Source organism: Coenobita brevimanus, chromosome 85 (genome assembly GCF_032717465.1).
Source record: "Coenobita brevimanus isolate Jiangsu-jjx chromosome 85, ASM3271746v2, whole genome shotgun sequence".
In the NCBI taxonomy this organism is placed as follows: domain Eukaryota; kingdom Metazoa; phylum Arthropoda; class Malacostraca; order Decapoda; family Coenobitidae; genus Coenobita; species Coenobita brevimanus.
The window spans coordinates 11,902,516-11,923,517 of NC_137038.1; positions in this window are offsets into that span (position 1 = coordinate 11,902,516).

The following is a 21,002-nucleotide window of genomic DNA, read 5'->3' on the forward strand; positions in this document are numbered from 1 at the left end:
GGAGTTTTTGTGTCCTGCCTCTCTCTTATTTGTTTAAGCCCCGGTCTCGAAAGAGAGCCCCGCTATACGCTAGGCGTTTACGGAACGGGAAGCTGAACCTAAAACACCTAGTATTACACTGGTGGACAGCAGTGGTTCTTGATCCGGGCATACGAGAGAGGTAATCGGGAAATACCGGAAAAATGGCAACCAAACAACACGTGCAATTGCCTAAGTTCGACCCCAAACAGTACGATGTTCACACATATCTGGTGATTATTAAACCTATGCTAGATATCGTTTTGAAAATGACCAACAAAAAACTGCAGTTACACTCCCACTGCTGGGCAAAGCGGTAGCTAATATAGCACCTAAAATCGTTCCGGAGCTCACCTGGCAGATTTTCACGAGACTCATGATGCAAGCCATCACCCCATCACTAGGGAAAGTGGTGGCACTATCCCAGCCGGATAGTTTAACCTTTGATGGGAACTTAGACCTTAATCCGGGCAAGACGCCTGGTCACCGCTGTCTACCCGGTGGCAGATGATAAAACCTGGGAACAACAAACCTTTAATATTCTCCTGAGAGTGCTCCCCAGTGTAGTAAAAGAGCACTTTACGATCCATGACCCGACTGGAGACATGGATAAGGATGTCCAACAGATATGGCGCCTCCTGACCGCTCGCCTTGCACCCCAGCAGATCAACATGGTAAGGAAGTTTCCCACCAAAATTCCGGCTCCCCCAGTCAAGCCACGTCCGCCTATGCCCCATACCAGCCCCACCCCAGCACCTAGGCCACCTAGGGCACACCCCACACACCGGCGCCCCACCCACAGGGAGAACCCCAACCTCATCTTAGTGAATCCCTGGGAATTATTGGCGTGCAGTTCCAGGTGCCCACTGCACAATATCCGAGATCAGTTAAAGGCTGCACAGTGGAAAGCTACCACCCCAGGCCAAGGCAAAGTCTTCTTTCTAGAGGATGAACCTGCACCTGTGAAGGAGACTGACCCCGGGGACAGGAGCTGGAGCAAGAAGAAGGAGGCCCCAGACAGCTGGATTTTTAGGTCTGCCCCCACACCCTTCCACGGTGGCAGGGGCCATTTCCCCCAAATATATCCCCCCAGTTTACCACAAGATGAAGCGAACGGGGAGAAAGCCAGATTTCTGGTCAATACGGGAGCGGCCAGATCCTGCCTTTATAACCATTTCTTCTCCCATCACAAATCAGTCTTTGGCCTGCTCAGCCCCACAGCTACTCATCTTGTGGATGCAGGGGATGGCCCCCTACCCATCCGTGGGGAGACACGGGCCCTAAGAGTTGACACCCACCAACTGGTGTCGACCAAATATTCGACTCTTCCTGCTGAAATTACGACGGATACCTGGGGTTGGACCTGTTGCAGAAGTTAGGAGCCACCATAGATTGCCGCAACAGACAGCCCCAGTTCCGTACACTACCCGACCCTCTCGCCTGGGCCATCTGCAACTGCATGCCACGGCCCTGGGCAGAAGACTCTGTCCCTCCTTCCTTCCTCCCCCTCCTCCCCCCTCTTCTCCCCCCCACCCCCCCTCTTTTCCTGCCACCATTTCTGCTGCCATTACCATTCCCCCCCACCATGAAGCTTGGGTGCTCCTCAACCGGCCCTCCGGCCCCTCTGTCCTATTTTCCCCACTCCTGCCACCTGGAACCCTCTTGGCCTGCCTTCTGCCCCCAACTTTCCCTCCACCGCATCACACGGCAGTCCGGATTGCCAACCTCACCTGCTCGCCCCTGTCCCTCCCCAAAGGACTCATAATCGGAGAGATGGAGGAAACCGAGCCCTGCACCTCTTCTCCCTCCCACTCCCCCTCCCCCCTGCCCTCTATCCCCGACCATCTCTGCCCATTAGTCAGACACCTTCTGCTGCCTACTCCTGGATTTCCAGGATCTGTTCGCAGCAGGACCAGCTGACATCAGACACACCACCTACCTGGCTGACGAAATTCATACGACAGACCCGCCTATTCAACAGCCATCTCGATGGAAGAACCCCAAACAGCAGGAAGAGGAAGACCGCCAGGTACAGATGATCGAAGCTGGAGTTGTCTCCCCCTCCACCAGCCCCTGGTCCTCCCCAGTCATCCTCGTAAAAAAAAAGGATGGCACAATGCGGTTCTGCATCGACCACCACTGGCTTAACGACATAACTGCCAAAGATGCCACTCCACTCCCACGCATAGATGATTCACTGGATTCCCTGTATGGAGCCTCCTGGTTCTCTACCCTGGACCTCCAGTCAGGGTATTGGCAGGTCCCCGTGCAACAGGAAGATCGAGGGAAAACTGCTTTCTCGACCAGCAACGGGAAACATTACGAGTTTAATGTCCTGCCGTTCAGCCACTGCAATGCCCCCGCCACCTTCTCCAGATTAATGGAATCTGTCCTCAGTGGTCTCACATGGGAGATCTGCCTCACATACTTGGACGATGTCATTGTTTTCAGCCAGACCTGGGCCGACCACCTGCAGCGCCTCCTCTGGGTTTTTACCAGGATCCAAGAGGCTGGCCTCAAACTCTGGCCCACCAAGTGCATTTTAGCTGCCAGAATCGTTTCGTTCCTGGGGCACGTCATCTCCCAGGCATGCATATCTCCCGACCCTGACAAATTCCGCGCCATTGCGGACATATCCCAACCACAGGACGTTCACGGGATCAGAGCCTTCCTCGGCTTGACATCCTATTACCGTCGCTTCGTGAAAAAGTTTGCCCACATCGCCAAACCACTCCACGACCTCACCCGTAAGGGGGAACCGTTCCTCTGGATGGACAAGAGACGAGCTGCCTTCCAACAGCTTAAAGACAAACTTGTTTCCGCCCCCATCGTGGCCTTTCCCGACTATGCCCTTCCGTTCTGCCTCTATACCGTCGTTTCCCTCCTTGCCATCGGTGCTGTGTTAGCACAAGTCCAAGAGGTCCACAAACACATCATGGCCTGTGCCAGCTGTACCCTAAATCAGGTGGAGAAAGATTATGCCACCATCAAGCAGGAGTGCTTGGGCATTATCTGGGTGCTTGAGCACTTCTGGGCATATTTATCCAGGACCCAAGTCACCATCATTATGGACCACCAGTCCCTCCAGTGGTTACGACAGTCTGACACCCACAACGCCCAGCTCATCCGATGGTGCAAAACCCTGGAGGAATTCAATTACAAAATTTCATACCGCCCTGGCAAACTCCATACCAACACAGATGCCCTCTCTATGCTCCCCATCCACACCGCCCAACCAGAGCCAGACCTCCTCCAACAGTGGCATTGCAAGGAACGGCCCCCTTGGACCCCCCGGCACCTTTTCAAAAAACTGTATTGCCAGGGCGACCACCTCCTAACCCCATCAGGTCATATCCTCCTAGCCCCCGACACCTCCCTCAACGCCCTGCAACACTTGCACACCCACAACGGCATTCACCTGGGTACAAAAAAATTGCTGCAAGTTTTCAATGACACCTACTGGGCGCCAACCCTTCCACCCTTACCAAGGAAATTATCCAAACCTGCCGCGCCTGCGCCCTTGGTAAAGACATCACCTGCACCGCAGGACCATTGGGCCATATCACTGCCCACATACCCTGGCAGCTGTTAGCAATTGATGTGGTAGGACTGTTACCTCCAAAATCAGGCTATAGATGCGTTATCACTTTCATCGACACATATTCCAAATTCATTGTGTCCTGCCCCATGAAGGAACACCATACTGTTGCAGTACATAAGAACATAAGAAGAGAGGATAACTGCAGTAGGCCGGTTGGCCCATGCTAGGCAGCTCCTAGAAGAGTAACTGAACTACTAGAATGAGATAAGGATAGCAAAGAAGAAGGCTCTCCCCCGCCCTCCAAACCCTCCAGCTGAAGCCGGCAGGAAAAAGTCAGAAAGAACACCACGCCGTATAGAAAAACTGGCGTGGACATTTTACAGGAAAGTGTGAAAGGAGAATAGAGACTATCATAGTGTAACCTGAAAAGAAAATTTATTTTTGAATTAGTATTGGTTATAATATTTTCTATATTCTATATCCACCCCTTATTTGTCATATGCTTATCTAGCCTATGCTTGAAACTCTCAATGGAAGAGGCAGCAACTACTTTACTAGGTAGCTTATTCCATTCGTCTACTACTCTATTACCAAACCAATTTCTACCGATTTCCTTTCTGAAACGGAATTTTTCTAGTTTGAAACCATTATTTCTAGTTCTATCCTGTATGCTCACTTTAAGTACCTTGCTAATATCTCCCTTATTTATACCATTCATCCACTTAAACACCTCAATTAAGTCTCCCCTTACTCTACGCCTCTCTAGCGAATGCAGACTTAGTCTTTTCAGTCTGTCTTCATATGACAGGTTCCGGACGTCATGTATCATTTTAGTCATTCTTCTCTGTACATTTTCTAACGAATTAATATCCATTCTATAGTAAGGACACCAAAATTGTACTGCGTAGTCTAAATGTGGCCTTACTAATGCTAGATAAAGTTTCAGTATTACTTTAGATGATCTATTGCTCACGCTTCTCGAAATAAATCCTAGGACCCTATTTGCTTTATTTCTCGCATTAATACACTGTTGCCTTGGTTTAAGGTCGTTACTAATCATAACTCCTAGATCTCTCTCGCATTCCGATTTGCTAATTTCTTTGTTATCTAAGCTGTATTTAGTATCTCCAATGGTCTTGCCTACGTTAAGTACTTTACATTTTTCAACGTTAAATTCCATTTGCCAAGTTTTAGACCATTTGGACAATGTATCGAGGTCTTTTTGTAAGTAATGGCAATCGTCAGTCGAGTTAATGATACGCCCTATTTTTGTATCGTCGGCAAATTTGCTGATTCTGCTATAGACTCCTAAGTCTAGATCATTTATATATATGATAAATAATAAGGGACCGAGTACTGAACCCTGTGGTACACCGCTAGTTACTAATCCCCAGTCCGACTTAGTTCCATTTATTAATACTCTCTGCTTTCGTCCTTTCAGCCAGGATTTTATCCATTTTAAGATATCGCCGTCTATACCGTGTGCTCGAACCTTTCTAACTAACCTTTCGTGTGGGACTCTATCAAAAGCTTTACTAAAGTCCAGATAAATAACATCGTAAGCTTTATCGCTATCTACTGCCTCATAGACCTCCGAGTAGAATGACAACAAATTTGTGAGGCAGGATCGTCCTTGCCTGAATCCGTGCTGACTTTCGTTTATAAGATTAAATCTTTCTAAGTGTTCTCTAATCTTATTTGCCAAAATTGACTCTAACATTTTTCCTACTATTGACGTTAGACTTATCGGACGATAATTCGACGCAGCTGATTTATCACCCTTTTTAAATATGGGCACTACGTTTGCAGTTTTCCACGCCTCTGGAACTTCTCCTGAACTTAAAGAGTCATTAAATAACGTTAAAAGTGGCTGACATAATTCTTCTTTGGTTTCCTTTATAATTTTTGCATATATATCGTCCGGACCTGGCGATTTTTGAGGTTTTAACTTGTTAATTTCTTTCAATACGTCCTCCTTACTAATGGTTATTTTACTAAGAATATTTTCCGTATTCTCATGGTAAATATTTGCTGCTTGAGGGACCAGGCTTAGATTTTCCTTGGTGAATACTGATATGAAATAATTATTTAGGATGGAGCACATTTCTTTATCTTCACTGGTAATGTCACCTGATTCTGTTCTGAGTGGTCCTATCCTATCTTTATTTTTCGTTCGGTACATTTGATAAAAACCCTTGGGGTTTTCTTTTGATTCACTGGCAACCTTAATTTCATAACTTCTCTTTGCTTTTCTTATCTCCCTCTTTACTTCTCTATTTAAAATTGTGTACCGGTTACGTAAGTGTTCCTCTCCACGTTTTATTTTTCTATATATTCCTTTCCTTTGGCCTATGAGAGATTTTAATCTGTTGTTTAACCATCATGGTTCTGAATTGTTAGTTCTAAACGGTTTTGAAGGAATATATCTATCTTGGCCTCCGTGTATTATATTTATTAACTCGTTATACTTCTCACTGGTCGAACGTCTGTTTGGTACTGGAGCTGAGTTAATTTCCGTCACCTGGACTACATTCCTATCTACCACCTCCCCCCTCACAGACACCTGACGGACGTCCCCACGTGCTTCCTGAGCCTGACCTATGACCTGGGGATCCCCACTAACCTGACATTCCCTCAAATAGCTAATCTCCCTGTGGAATACCGTTCGAAAATAAGCTCTTAAGCCATCGAAATCTCCTAGACGAAAATTAGGAACGGTGGAGGTATTTTCAGTGGAACAGACATCCCAAATAAATTTGAACTTAATTTCTTCATGATCGCTATTACCAAGTCGTCCACCAACCTCTATATCGCTAATGATATTTACTTTATTAGCTAAAACCAAATCTAGTATATTATTACCTCTGGTGGGCTCCCTGATATACTGATAAAGGAAATTATCCTGTACTACCTCTAGAAATTCCTCTGACTCTGCATCTCCTGTCTGATTTCTCCAATCTATCCTTGGCAGATTAAGGTCCCCAACAATTATTACTAAGCTGGACTGTGATGCTTTCCTAATTTCCTCCCAGAGGTATTTACTATCAGCTCTACTTAATTTTGGAGATCTGTAAATTGCTCCTAAGACTAATTTCTCCCTATTGTTACTAATTTCAACCCAGACACTTTCTGTGTCCCTATTTACTTTAATGTCTGCTTTATTGTAACAGTTTAATGACTCCTTTACATAAATAGCTACCCCTCCCCCCTTTCTTCCCTGTCGGTTTGACACAAAAATATTATAGCCTTTTATCTGATATTCTGCTAAAAATTCTCGAGTGTCCGTATTCATCCAAGTTTCACTAATAACGGCAATGTCTATTTTCTCTGTACAAATTAAAGCCCTCAGTTCATCCATTTTATTACGTAAACTCCGGCTGTTTGTGTAGTACACTTTCAGATTATTACGAGTAGTTATGCCTTTACCTTGGCATTTACTGTTATTTATTTTATTACTAACTGGGAAACTCTTTACTTTACTAATATAACAATTTTTTGTACTATCGCTTATCGCCCTTCTATCATCGCTTGTTCTATCATCTATCATCGCCTGCTCAATTTGAGGTGCCTGAGTGGATGTATCTACACTATTGGTTGAACTTTTGTTCTTAATTTTGCAAGTATCGATGCATCTATCCAAACATGGTAATAATGATTTCTGACTGTAGTTGCTGCATCTTCCTGTACACCTACTTCTCCAATCTCGAAAAAATCCCTCCAACTCCCTATCTATCATTCCAGCTAAAACAGTAACTCCTTGCCTGCTAAGATGAGTCCCATCCCAACTATACAAGGCACTTCGTCCATAAAACCGGTCCCAGCTGTCTATGAAAGGTATTGCATTATCTTTGCAATACCTTTCAAGGCAATTAAACCCTATTGCCCCTGCTCAACCATTCCCTTCCAACCCGCCACCTTGGTAAAACACCAAGCACTACAGGGGTTCCTCCCCTCTCCTAACCTTTTCTAACATCAACTTGTACCTTTTCCACAGTACCTCACTCTTACGGCTACTAATATCATTGCCTCCTACACTGAGGCACACAGTGGGTTTGTCACCACTTTCCTTTACGATATTTGAAATTTTATCTACCACATTAGCCACCCTGGCCCCTGGAAGACACACATGTTTAGCGAGTGGAGTATACATGGCCCTGTTCAGATATCTCACCTGGGAGTCTCCAACAACAACAACATTTTTCTTACCTTTCTTGTTCTGTTTATACTTACCTGTACTGGAAGTTCTCTCACCGTCCTTCTCCTCTACTTCCCTCTCTGCCTTCCCTTCACATTCGTCCCGTAGTGTGTCGAATGTATTAGTTGTCTTAATTTCCGTTTGCTTTTTAAGAGTGAACTTCGTTGCACCCTTGTTAACAAGTGTCCAACCTTCAGCCTTTTCTCTTTCTCCTCCAACATCTCCTCCAACAATTCCCTCATTTGTGCCTTCTCCTGCCTGAGAATTTGTACCTCCCGCTTCAGTTCGAGAAGTTCCTCCTTTAATTCAAGGTAGTCCTTTTCAGTACCTGCAGTGGGGACACAGCTCTCTGCCGAGGAAGCCATTACGCACTAGTTCACACAAGGTAGCACACACTATCACGGGTCACTACGGGTCACCACAACACACACACTCACGGATCACTAGCACAGCACTATCGCTGATCACTACAACACACTAACACAACCACTATCACAGATCACTAAAGCACACTAGCACAACACTACCACAGGTCTCTAGCACGTCTGAGCTGACTGGCCTCCTCCGGCATGTATTCCCCTACTTTGGCATTCCCCAAGCGATCCACTCAGACAACGCACCAAAATTCACTTGTAAGATCTGAGAGAAGCTGGCCCATATCTTCGGGTACAACATCTCCCACTCCTCCCCCAACTGTCCACAAGGAAATGCAGTATGCGAGCGCAGCCATCGTACACTGATGAATCAGCTCCGCACCCATATAGAAGCCACTAAGAACAATGACAGGCCCGCCCATGTAAGAATCGTAAAATGGAGCATCAACTCCTGCTCCTGAGAGGACGGAGTTTCGCCATATGAGCAAGTGTTTGGGGAAACACCCCTCCTTCTGCCCCTTTGGCAGCATCTACAACCCCCCACCTCCGCTCCCATGACAGACCCACTACACCACCTCAAAGGCTGCTTGACCCACCTCCAACACAACCTGGACCTCACCCCCAACACTGCCTCCAACCCCAACAAGCCAGGTGGCACAGTCATGATAGCCCAGCTCCCTATCCACCACAAGCTCGAAACCCTCTTCACGGGACCCCACACCATCACCCGCATCCCTAACCCCTATCAGGTCACCGTCTACTACCATGGCACTCCTTGCACCCTCCGAAACTGGCATGTGCGTCCCTTCTGCACTCCTGCCCCCACCGCCCCAACCCTGCACCCCATCCCACCCTCTACTCCCGCACCACCCCCTCCTACTACCTATGACTGCTACATCTCCTCCTCCCCTTCCCCCTCTCCCTCCCCCTCCCCAGCCACTTCCGCCTCACCGGCCGTCACACTGCATCACACCTCACCTGACAACCCACCGACACCACAAACACCCCACCACTCCCCCACCTCTTCCCTACCTGCCACCCCCTCCCCCGCACCCAGCACCACGCGTTCTGCCCCCACCCCCACACCCCCACCCCAGCCATCACCCACCACCGCCTCCACACCCTCCAGCCCACCGCCCACACACACCCCCACCACAAGCTCCCCACACCCTCCAGCCCACCACCCCCACACACCCCTACCACAAGCTCCCCACGCCCTGCCCCAACCACCCCACGCCCGCCTGTACGTGTCCCACGCACCTCATGCCCACGCCAACCCCGCACACCCACATCACCACCCACACCTACCCTCAAAACAACCACCATACGCTCTGGATGCCTCTCACGCCCACCCGCCTGATACACCCACTCTCCTACCCTACCCGCCTCACCGTAGAATCACAGTCTTACCCCTACCCTAAACCATCTCACACTCATGATACATCAAGCACAAATCCCAGCCACCTACCCTTCCCAGAGATGCTATGCCACATTACCCCAGCATAAAACCCGACACTCACCATCCATCTCAAGCATTCAACACCACACCACACCACAGGAAACATCTACCACCATGAAAATACGGCAACCTGTATGGGCACCGTCACTCGGCCGTAACCAGTGAGTCCGAGGACCACACCACTTTCTCCAACTTCTCTGCTCCTCCACCACCACATCCTCCCTCTTCCTCACCTGTGATAAGGAACAAGACGAGAACACCGCCACCACAGCCTGGCACGCCCTCCTCCGACACCTGCAGCCAGTCTACGTCACCTATGATACAAAAGTCTACCACCTCCAGTCATGGGGACGTGACTTTTTCCCAGCAGTTGGTGGTAAAATGCAGTATAGTGCCCCCGAGAATACCCAGACACCCCCACAAGGAGCCCACGGAGGAGCAACGACAGCACGCAGGGACTCGGAGTGACAACAGCACAAGTCAGCCCAGGCCGTGCGCTCCTATGACACGGAGCTTGCCCACCGCCACCATAGCAGGAATTTCAGACTACCTTGTGGGCGAGCCTTCACCAATCAGCTAAGGGGTGGAGCTGCCTATCCAGCTTCTGCCAGCACCTTAGAGACGGCCTGTAGCCGCTCACCCCTCTTTAAGGAGATAGCCTGTAGCCGCTCTGAGGGTTCCAAGGAGACGGCCTGTAGCTGCTCCTGCCTTAATCAGGAGACGGCCTGTAGCCGCTCTGAGGGTAATCAGGAGACAGCCTGTAGCTGCTCCCGTCTTCGTCAGGAGACAGCCTGTAGCTGCTCCCGTCTTCGTCAGGAGACAGCCTGTAGCTGCTCCCGTCTTCGTCAGGAGACAGCCCGTAGCTGCTGCGAAGGTGTTCTTCCTGAGATGGCCTGTAGCCACTCAAACCCCTTTCTGAAGGAGATGGCCTGTAGCTGCTCCCGCCTTCGTCAGATGGCCTGTAGCCGCTCCAAAGGTGTTCCCCCTGATACGGCCTATAGCCGCTCATCCTTCCTGAAGGAGACGGCCTGTAGCTGCTCTGAGGGTAACGAGGAGATGGCCTGTAGCCGCTCACACCTTTGTCAGGAGATGGTCTGTATCCACTCCAAAGGTGTTCCCCCTGAGACGGCCTGTAGCCGCTTAACACCCCTCCTGAAGGAGACGGCCTGTAGCTGCTCTGAGGGTAATGAGGAGATGGCCTGTAGCCGCTCCCACCTTCATCACAAGACGGCCTGTATCCACTCCAAAGGTGTTCCGCTTGAGATGGCCTATAGCTGTTTAACACCCCTCTTGAAGGAGATGGCCTGTAACTGCTCCCACCTTCGTCAGACAGCCTGTAACCACTCCGAAGGTGTTCCCCCTGAGATGGCGTGTAGCCGCTCACCCCTCCTGAAGGATACGGCCTGTAGCCGCTCTGAGGGTAACGAGGAGATGGCCTGTAGCTGCTCCCGCCTTCGTCAGGAGACAGCCTGTAGCCGCTCCGAAGGTGTTCCCCCTGAGACGGCGTTTAGCTGCTCAACACCCCTCCTTAAGGAGATGGCCCGTAGCCATTCCCACCTTCGTCAGGAGACGGCCTGTAGCCGCTCCGAAGGTGCCCTTGGGTCTGCTGGCAGCCACCCACTCTCCCAGGCCACGGCCAGTAGCTGGGCCTTGGCGACAGCCTGTAGCCACGCCCCCAGGAAACTATGGCCAGTAGCTAGGCTCTACGGCAGGAGACAGCCTGTAGCCGCTCCGCCGCCTGGAACTGATGGCTGTTCCCCGACCCCTGACACAGAGGGAGTCTTGGGCGTAGAGGAGTGTTGGAGAGGCCCTGTAGTCTCCCCCGGCCTCTGCTCCCTACAACTGGCTCTGGAGACCCACCTGACGGACCCTGACGCAGATTGGTGCCGCAGCCCCTTCCTGTCAGCGCCGCTAAGCCCCGGGGACTGCAGCCCTCGGGAACCCCAGACCGCCCCCAGAACTCCCGGGCGGGAACTCCCCTCACCTCAATGGTAGAGGTCCCCATCCCCCATCAATAGCCTGAACGACCGTTTCAGGCAATTGTTCAGCCCCAGCCCTGAGGGCCGCACTCCTGTCTGCAGCCTTGAGAGCATGGAACCCTTCGCCACCCACAGCCCCGGATGAGAACAGACACCCCTGTGAGTGATCCTGTGGCCTCTAAGTACAGAGGACCCCAGTGGTGCCCAGCTCCATCAGTAGCGGAGCTGTGCCACCCCTCCACCCGCGCACCTGACCGGCACGATGCCAGATTCAACCGGAGTGACAATAATTGTGTAATGTCAGTGATCAAGCAGTGCAAAGGCAGAATAGTGAATTGACCCTCGAGTGGATGTCAGTGATAATACCAAAGTGGTGGAGATACAGTGAACAGTGTATGTGACCCAGCGGATGGAATAGTGAGCCACCCCTCTGACCAGATTCAATAATAATATCAAAGTGGTGGAGTGAGTGACAGTAACAGTTTAAAAGCAAAATACGAGTCGAGGGTAATGAGGTAAATACGCTACCATCAGATAATATCTCGTAATGCTAAGAACACAATCGGACCCCAGTGCCTTAAACAACACTCCCCAGTGAGAAATAACCTCAGGAGGAGAGTACAAGGGGGTGACACCCACCCCATGGGGAGATGACAGGGAGGTTGTTTTCCCAGACACGCCATCCAGGCAAAAGCGACATATCTCCCCCGTGACCTGACGCCCTTCTTCCCCGCAGCCAGACCACCCGGCAGTGTACAGTCAAAGTACACCGCACATCAGAGGTGGGAACACTTGCCAGAATCGGGATGGGACTTGCAGTGGCAAGATCCCAAACAAACCCTTGGACGCCGAGTCCACTGGATCGGCCTCCAATAAAACAGAGGACTCAGGAGGAGCCTCGAGGTTTGTTACACCCCAAGGGAGCAGCGACACAGTAGAACCCACCGGGTATACTGTGGGTGGAGTGACCACCGGTTCTTCACCCTCTGCCACCCACCTTCAGGAGCCGGCACGTTGGCACGTCCACCAGACGACCTTTACCAGTACTCCCCAAGAGGGAGGCGGGCCCCGGGGTACACTCCACAGGAGGTACCACTCGGGACTGACCACTGGTCGTCCCCCAGGGCTGCCCCAACCCTGACAGAGGGAGGACAGACTCCACCAGAGTTGCAGCTTAGGCTGGGAGTGCCCACCGGGTCTCTTCCTCTCGACGTCCCCAGGACAGGTGTCCCAGGCCCTACAGCAGGAGTGCAGTCTCCACTGGAGCTGTGGCTATTGCCAGGAGAGCCCATCGGGTGCCTTCTAGCCACCAGAGTCTGTGGTGCCAGGAGGAGTCCCTCAGACTCCTCCTCCACCCCTGTCCTCTGTGGGAGCACAGGCAATGCCCAACGGGGCTGCCTGGCAGAGGGAGCATCCCCTGGACCCCCCACACACCCTGGACCGGAGTTTCAGCAGCGCCTACCAAGCCCGCCAAGTAGGAGAGCCAGCCCTCAGCTGCCCTCCCTCGCGAGTCTCAGAACTCCTACAGAGGGTAGCTCCTCATGCTCTGCCTGCTCCTCCTGTGGCAGAGTGAGGCACCCCTCTCCCCCCCCCTTCTCTCCGAGAGGGTAGGGTCTTCTCCCCTGCATGTACCCCGTCAAGGACCAAACTGGGCGAGACATCCACGAGGCCAGGTGTCCTGTCCCTGCGCCCCGTCCTCCCCAGGTGTTGCTGAACTCTGCTGGAGCGAGAGGCTGCAGTCCAGCCCCGACGGCCTCCTCTCATAGAAGAAACCGCAGCCCCAGGAGCCAGCAGGCTTCCCCTGATGCCTGCTGCAGCTGCCAGACCTCCCCTGGTGGAGGTGGCCGCAGTTCTTCCCTGACGGCCACCCTTGCCGGACGTGACAGTGGCCCAGCCAGGGTGCCATCCTCCCCGCAGCCAGCCCTAAGCCCAGGCCTCCCCAGGTCCGCCCCCAGGACCTCGACGATGCCTAGGGGCCAGCGCCAAGTGGAAAGCCTCTTGGCTAGCTTTGGCCCTAGCCCAGAGAGCCCCACCTCTTGCCAGGCCTCTACAGCAAGGTAGTTGCCCACCACACCAGATCCTCCAGGACTCGTGGCGACCCCACAGGTGACCTATCCCTGTACTACACTCCGGACAGCCCACCCCCGATGCTCGGCCACCACCTGAGGCTCCCGGCATAGGGCCTCCAGCTGCCCGTGACCCATGCCCTCCTTTCCGCCAGTGCCTTGAGTAAGAGACTCTAAGGTTGTGTGTTCCCCCCTCCCAGTGTTTGTGAGTACCACCCCAGTGGACCAGCCCACTTTTCCCTCTACCTCAGTGTACCCTCCTGTTTTGCTCCCCCACTGCTGTCCCCCCCCCTCCATGTGCAATTGTGAACTCTTGTATCCATAACCTTACATGCTGAGTGTGTGGCACCAGACCACGGGTTTGCCCCAAGTGTGACTCCCCCCCCCCCAGTGTTACATACGGACTGATAACACCAGTGACCCCTTCCCCCCCTTGTGTTGCCCTGCCGCCCCAAGCCCCCAGTGCTATATCCCCAGTCACCTGCCCCGTCGGAAATCCAATATTACCTCTTCCCCCTCACGCGCGGATAGATCCTATATTCTCTCGTCCTCTGTAACGCGCACGTAGCATAAGGAGAGCTACTGTAGGGTATCGTCCATGTCACGCGGATGCTTATAATTACCGTAGGAAACTGTCTATGTTATGTGACCATATATATATATATACCTGTATATATATATATATATATATATATATATATATATATATGGAGCCTCTGTGGTACAGCGGTAGAGTGTGCGTTTCGCACGCTGGTGAGGGTTCGCCTCCCGCCAGAGTTGTAAAAACTTTGGGAAGCGTTCACCAAGCCAATTGCTACCTTGGGGGACACAAGGGGTGCTGTGGTTGAACAAGTGTTGCATACTAGTATGCTTGCACCCAGTTGGCTTAAGGCGGGCCGATTACACTTGGTTCGCAGACTACACATACATCCAAAGCCACTACAACACTACAGTCACACTCACAAGCACTTCTCACCCTACATACAGTCGCGACCAGACAGCCTAAGCCACTGGGTAGAGATACATTGGCTGTATCGTCCCTGCTTCGGTAGGGATAGGCCGGTCCTGCAGTGGACCTCAGTGGCTGATGATGATGATATATATATAGATATATATATAAATATATATATATATATATATATATATATATATATATATCTAGATAGATAGATTTGAGTATACACTACCGTCTATGTCACGTGTCTGGGTATATTGAGATATACTTGACTGTCTTTGTCATATACTTGAGACCTAGTGCATTTGGTGTATCGTGTGAACCATACCTGTGACACTGGGGGAAGTTACTTTATGTTAGGAAAGGTAGAATACTGTGTAAAGGTCAAGCTAGCTGAACTAAGTGGAAGGATTTATTGTAAGAGCTAGCCTTTTGAGATTATTTGGTTATTGTATATTCCACAGTTTTGCTCATAGATTGTGTGTGTATAATTGTCTATTGTTATTATATAAGTGTGCCTTTTGACCAGTGGTATTTGGACTTTCCTCCTTTATCTGTGACTGACTCGGTCGAGAACAAAGAACCCAAGGTTGCACCGTACCTGTGCCCGAGAAGTCGGGACTCAGAATACGCTGCATAACAGAGGGGTATAAATAAGAGAGATATTAGCAAGGTACTTTAAGTGACCATACAGGGTAGAACTAGAAGTAATGGTTTCAAACTAGAAAAATTCCTCTTCGGTAAGGAAATAGGTAGAAATTGGTTTGGTAATTGAGTAGTAGACGAATGGAATAAGCAACCTAGTAAAGTAGTTGCTCCCTCGTCCATTGAGAGTTTGAAGCATAGGCTAGATAAGCATACGACAAATAAAGGGTGGGTATATAATTAAAAAAAAAAAAAAAAAAAAACTAATAACCAATACTAATTCATTCTTCTTCCTTTTCAGGTTACACTATGATAGTCTTTTTTTTCTTTTTTCACACTTTCCCATAAAATGTCCACGCCAGTTTTTCTGTACTGCTTGGTGTTCTTTCTGACTTTTTCCTGCCGGCTACGGCTGGAGGGTTTGGAGGGCGGGGAAGAGCCTTCTTCTTTGCTATCCTTATATCATTCTAGTAGTTCAGTTACTCTTCTAGGAGCTGCCTAGCATGGGCCAACCGGCCTACTGCAGGTGTCCTTGCTTCTTTTGTTCTTATGTTTAGAGACTTGTTTCGCGACACCTCAAGCCCCCCCCTCTCTCTCTCTCTCTCTCTCTCACCAGAAAGCATTTGATAGAATTCTGCATGAAAGACATTCTTGTGAAACTTACTTCACACACACACACAGCAGCTACCACGGAGAACAGACGTGGGTCGACAGTGCTCCATACCGAGTCAGCACGGCCAGTGGCATTACCTAAATTAGTATCTTTATATGAGTCAAGCTCTGTACCAGGTTAGACTATATGGTTTTTTATTATTAAAAAAAAAAATAAGAAGAAGTTTAAACAAGACTTGTTCAAACAGAAAAGAGAACCGAGTAGCGAAAGAATGGGCCCAGTCAGCTGATTGTTTAGACTACAACTGCCCCAGGGAATGTAAGTACTCTGTGCTTTTAGTATTGCAAAATGGCCATATACTTTAGTAAAGCAAACTTGGAAAAGAAAAGGGATAAAGGTAGAAAGCAAGATGATGATTTCTACCAAGAACTGGTTGAAATGGAGACTCACAATAGACTGCTTGAACGTGTAGGCTACACAAACTGGAGATGGCTTTCCAGAATGAAATTGATGAAATAAAGAAGCAGATGCACTTGCAAAAGGAAGAAATAGAAAAACTAGGAAGGGAGGTCAACAAGAAAGACACAACCATATGTAAACAGTGGAATTGAGTACACTTAGGAGGAAAATCAGTGAAATGGCAAGTACAGTAGTCAACCACGAGAGTATTATGGAAGAGTTAAAAAATGATACAGAGACAATTAGGCAAGTAAGCAGTCTGATAGACCAGAGCAGTGATATTGAGAAGAAGATAACACAGGTGAATGAAGCTGTGCAAAGCTACAAAAATGATGTGGAAACCACGTATGCTGAAATGGTGAAAGTAAAGAAAGACTTAGAAACAAGGATGGAAGAAAAAAGCATTAAAAAGGCAGTGAAAAGAATAATCCAAAACAATCCAAAGTTAGTCAGAGATTCAGTAGATATAAACAAATCTATAGTAATCACTGGTATAGAAGAGGACGAAGTAAAAAACAAGATCTCAAGAGACAAAAAGGAGATGGCAAATGTAATGAGCTTATTGAAAGAAGTATCAGAGGAAATATGTAGTAAAGACATAGAGGAACACAAAAGGTTAGGGAAATACGAGAAAAGCAAGGCAAGACCTCTAAACGTAACTTTCCAGAGTGTAAACACCGTGGAGGAGATACTAAAAAATGCAAAGAATCTTATGGAAAAAGAGGAGTTCAAAAATGTATGGATAAAAAGATGCCTAACACAAGAGGAACTGGAATTACTGAAAGAGGGAGGAAGCAAAAACAAAAAATGAGGGAAGATCAGAAGAGAACACATTTTTTTTTTTTTTTTACAAAGTAATAGGATTGCAGGTACGAAAGTGGTACATGAACAGGAGGGAATAAAAAGGAGGAAGGTAGTAGAACCATGTCATGACAAGTATATAAATAAGATGATAAAGTTGATGTACTCAAATGTGGATGGAATGGTATCTAAATTATTAGAGATGAATGATTATGTCAGAGAAAATGAACCACATATACAGTAATATGCCTAACTGAAACAACACCAAAGATATCCAATGACATACTAAACTTAGAGGAATACAATATATGGAGAAGAGATAGAAACTTAAAAAAAGGAGGAGGAATTATAATATTAACTAAGAAAAATCCAAAAGTCAATGAAATAAAACTAGATATACCCTCACAAGTAGAACTGATTGCAGTAGAGATCAATACATCTGAAGGGAAAGTAATTGTAGCCAATTTGTACATGCCACCCAGATCAAACACATGGGAAAGAAACGAATATGAGGACCTGGCAGAGAGTACAATTCAGAGTTTAAGAGCATTACTACATAATATGGAAGAGAAATCGGAAAGAATTATACTAACTGGAGATTTTAATACATATATAAATTGGAATACTCTAGATATAATTAGCCAAGAAAACTGTTGGGACCAAAAGCTCCTGGATCTCGTGCAAGAGTTTTTTCCTAACGCAACATGTGAGGGAAACCACCAGAAAAAGAGGACTCGATGTACCTTCAATGCTAGATCTCATATTTACTAGGCAAGAAAATGATACTGACTGTTTAATATATCACCCTCCACTCGGCAAAAGCGATCATGCAGTACTAAATTGCAACTCCAGGATAGCATATGACATAGTTAACAGCAATGAAAGTTACAAAAAGATCCTAAACTATAAAAAGGGAAATTATCAAGACCTAAAGAAGTATTTCTTAGAAGTGGATTGGGAAAATGAGCTTAGAGGACAAGATTTAAATGCTGTATATAAAAAATTCTGTGAATTTTATGAAATAGGAGTCCAGAAGTACATCCCACTGCACAAAGAAGCAGATAAGAAAATACAGAAATGGTTCAGTACAGAATGTAAAAAATCAAAAGAAAGAAGAGATTTGTTGTGGAATAGATACAGAAGACACAACAGTGAAAGGGCATTTAATAATTACAAACAGGCAAGAAACGATTACACAAGAATAAGAAGGGAAGCCCAAAAACAGTTTGATGAGGATATAATAAATAAAAGTAGTGATTAACCGAAGCTATTTTACAGCTACATCAGAAGCGAAACCAAAGTAAAAGATATAATACAATCCATTACGGACGAGGGAATCACCTATACACAAGAGAAAGATATTTGTGAAGCACTAAATAAGAATTCCCAATCAGTTTTTACAGAAGAAAAAAATTTTGAGAGGGACTGTGTGGAACTTGCATGTCCACACATACTACCAGATATACAAATATCAGAAAAAGTAATACAGGAGGAGTTAAGTAAATTAGACAGAGGAAAAGCAAATGGTCCTAATGAAATTTCATGTTGGGTGCTACGAGAATGTGCAAAGGAGTTAAGTAAACCATTATTTTTAATTTTCAAGAAATCCTTGAGTCAAGGTAAACTACCTGATATTTGGAAGAAAACAAATATTGTCCCCTTATTCAAGAATGGGAACAGACAAAATCCACTCAACTACCGACCAGTATCACTGACCAGTGTTGTAAGCAAGGTATCAGAAAAGCTTATAAGAAAAGCTTAGGTAAATCATCTAGAAGAACACAATATGATAACAGAAAGACAGTTTGGTTTCAAAAAAGGAAAATTACTAATCTGTTGAGCTACTATGACAGAGTAACAGACACAATACAGGAAAGAGAAGGATGGGTGGACAGTATCTATTTAGATTTCAAGAAAGCATTTGACACAGTACCACACCAAAGACTTTTATGGAAACTGTACCATCAAGGAGGAATTCGAGGCAAACTGTTTTTTTGGATGCAAGATTTTCTCATAAAAAGAGAAATGAGAACAGTACTAAGGGGAAACTACTCATCATGGAAAGAAGTGACTAGTGGAGTACCACAGGGTTCAGTGCTGGCACCAATCATGTTTTTAGTGTATATAAATGATATAAACAGCAACACTGGAAATGAAAGCTATCTAAATATGTTTGCAGATGATGCAAAAATACAAAGGAGAATTACTAACACAGACTCTTGTAAAGAGCTACAAGAAGAATTAAATAAACTTCATGAATGGAATAATACTTGGCAAATGGAATTCAATGTGGACAAGTGTCATGTAATCAAGTTTGGTAAAAGTGGAAAAAGACCTGATTGGGATTATACTTTAGGAAATAAAACCCTACACACATCAGAAAGAGAGAAAGACCTAGGTGTGATTATCAATAACAGACTATCTCCGGCTGACCACATCAGCGAGAAGGTACGGAACATGTATACACTGCTTGCAAGTATGAGAATAGCATTCACATACATAAATGAAGACATGCTAAGAAGGATAATAACATCATTCATCAGACCAACCCTGGAGTATGCATCAGTAGTCTGGAGTCCTCATCTCAAGAAACACATAGACAAGATTGAAAATGTTTAAAGGGCCGCTACAAGATGGGTACCAAGCTTAAGGGATCTAAGCTACGAAGAAAGACTAAATAAACTGAATCTACCAACACTACAGGAGAGAAGGAAAAGAGGTGACATGATAATGCTATATAAATGCATATCAGGGAAGGAGAAAATAGACATAAATGATTACTTAACATATGGAGAAGCATCAGCAAGAGGACACTGCAAAAAACTGCATAAGAAGAGAGGTGATAAAGACGTAAGGAAATTCAGTTTCCCAAACAGAGCAATTGATCAATGGAATGCACTACCGAATGAAATAGTGTGTGCCAAAACAATTCACAAATTTAAGGATATGTACGATAAATATGGTTTAAGACACGGAACAGTACGAGCTTGACTCATTCCTGTAAAGATACAATTAGGTACGAACACACACACACACACACACACACACACACACACATATATATATATATATATATATATATATATATATATATATATATATATATGTGTGTGTGTGTGTGTGTGTGTGTGTGTGTAGCATCGTGCTGGCCTCCTATGCTTGTCAGATATGGCTCGAGATTTCTGACAGCATGTTGTAATTGTCGATATGAAAGTGCCATTACCACAGTGATAGCCTCCGTGAAAAAATAGTGCAGCGTTAACTGGAGTGTGATTTACTTAGGATCAAATAAATTGCAGCAAATATTGATGGATGCATCAACATGTAATAAATTGAGAGAGAGAGAGAGAGAGAGAGAGAGAGAGAGAGAGAGAGAGGACGGGAGGTGTCGTGAGACAAGTCTTTGGAGACTTCAAAGGACAAATTTTGAGTTTTTCCTCTACCAGTCTCACAGCCACTATCAAGTGTGCTCTCTTTGCCTGCTCTAAGTCCAGTTTTAGTAACATAAACTCTCTACATCGTTCAGAGAACATCATCTACTCAAATGCCAGAACTTATTCCAGACACGAAAAAATAGCACAGAGATCGTACTACTGTTCCAAATATAGCCCATAGGGGGCCTACCTCCCGCCGGAAATTCTAAAAATTTTATAACGGATAATAAGTAGGAATGATTACCAACATATTGATAAATGTGTTAAAATACGCCCGCAAATACATAAATCTCATTTTAAAGCAGTACTTTTGCAAAACAGAAGTCTGCCAAAACGAGTTGGCGAGATGAAGGTGAAACACTTCCACTAACTTTAGCACGGTTGCACTCTAAATCTTGATTTTTTAAATTAATAGTTAAGTGAAACACAAACTTTTGACCGGATTTCCAATAATTAGATGTTC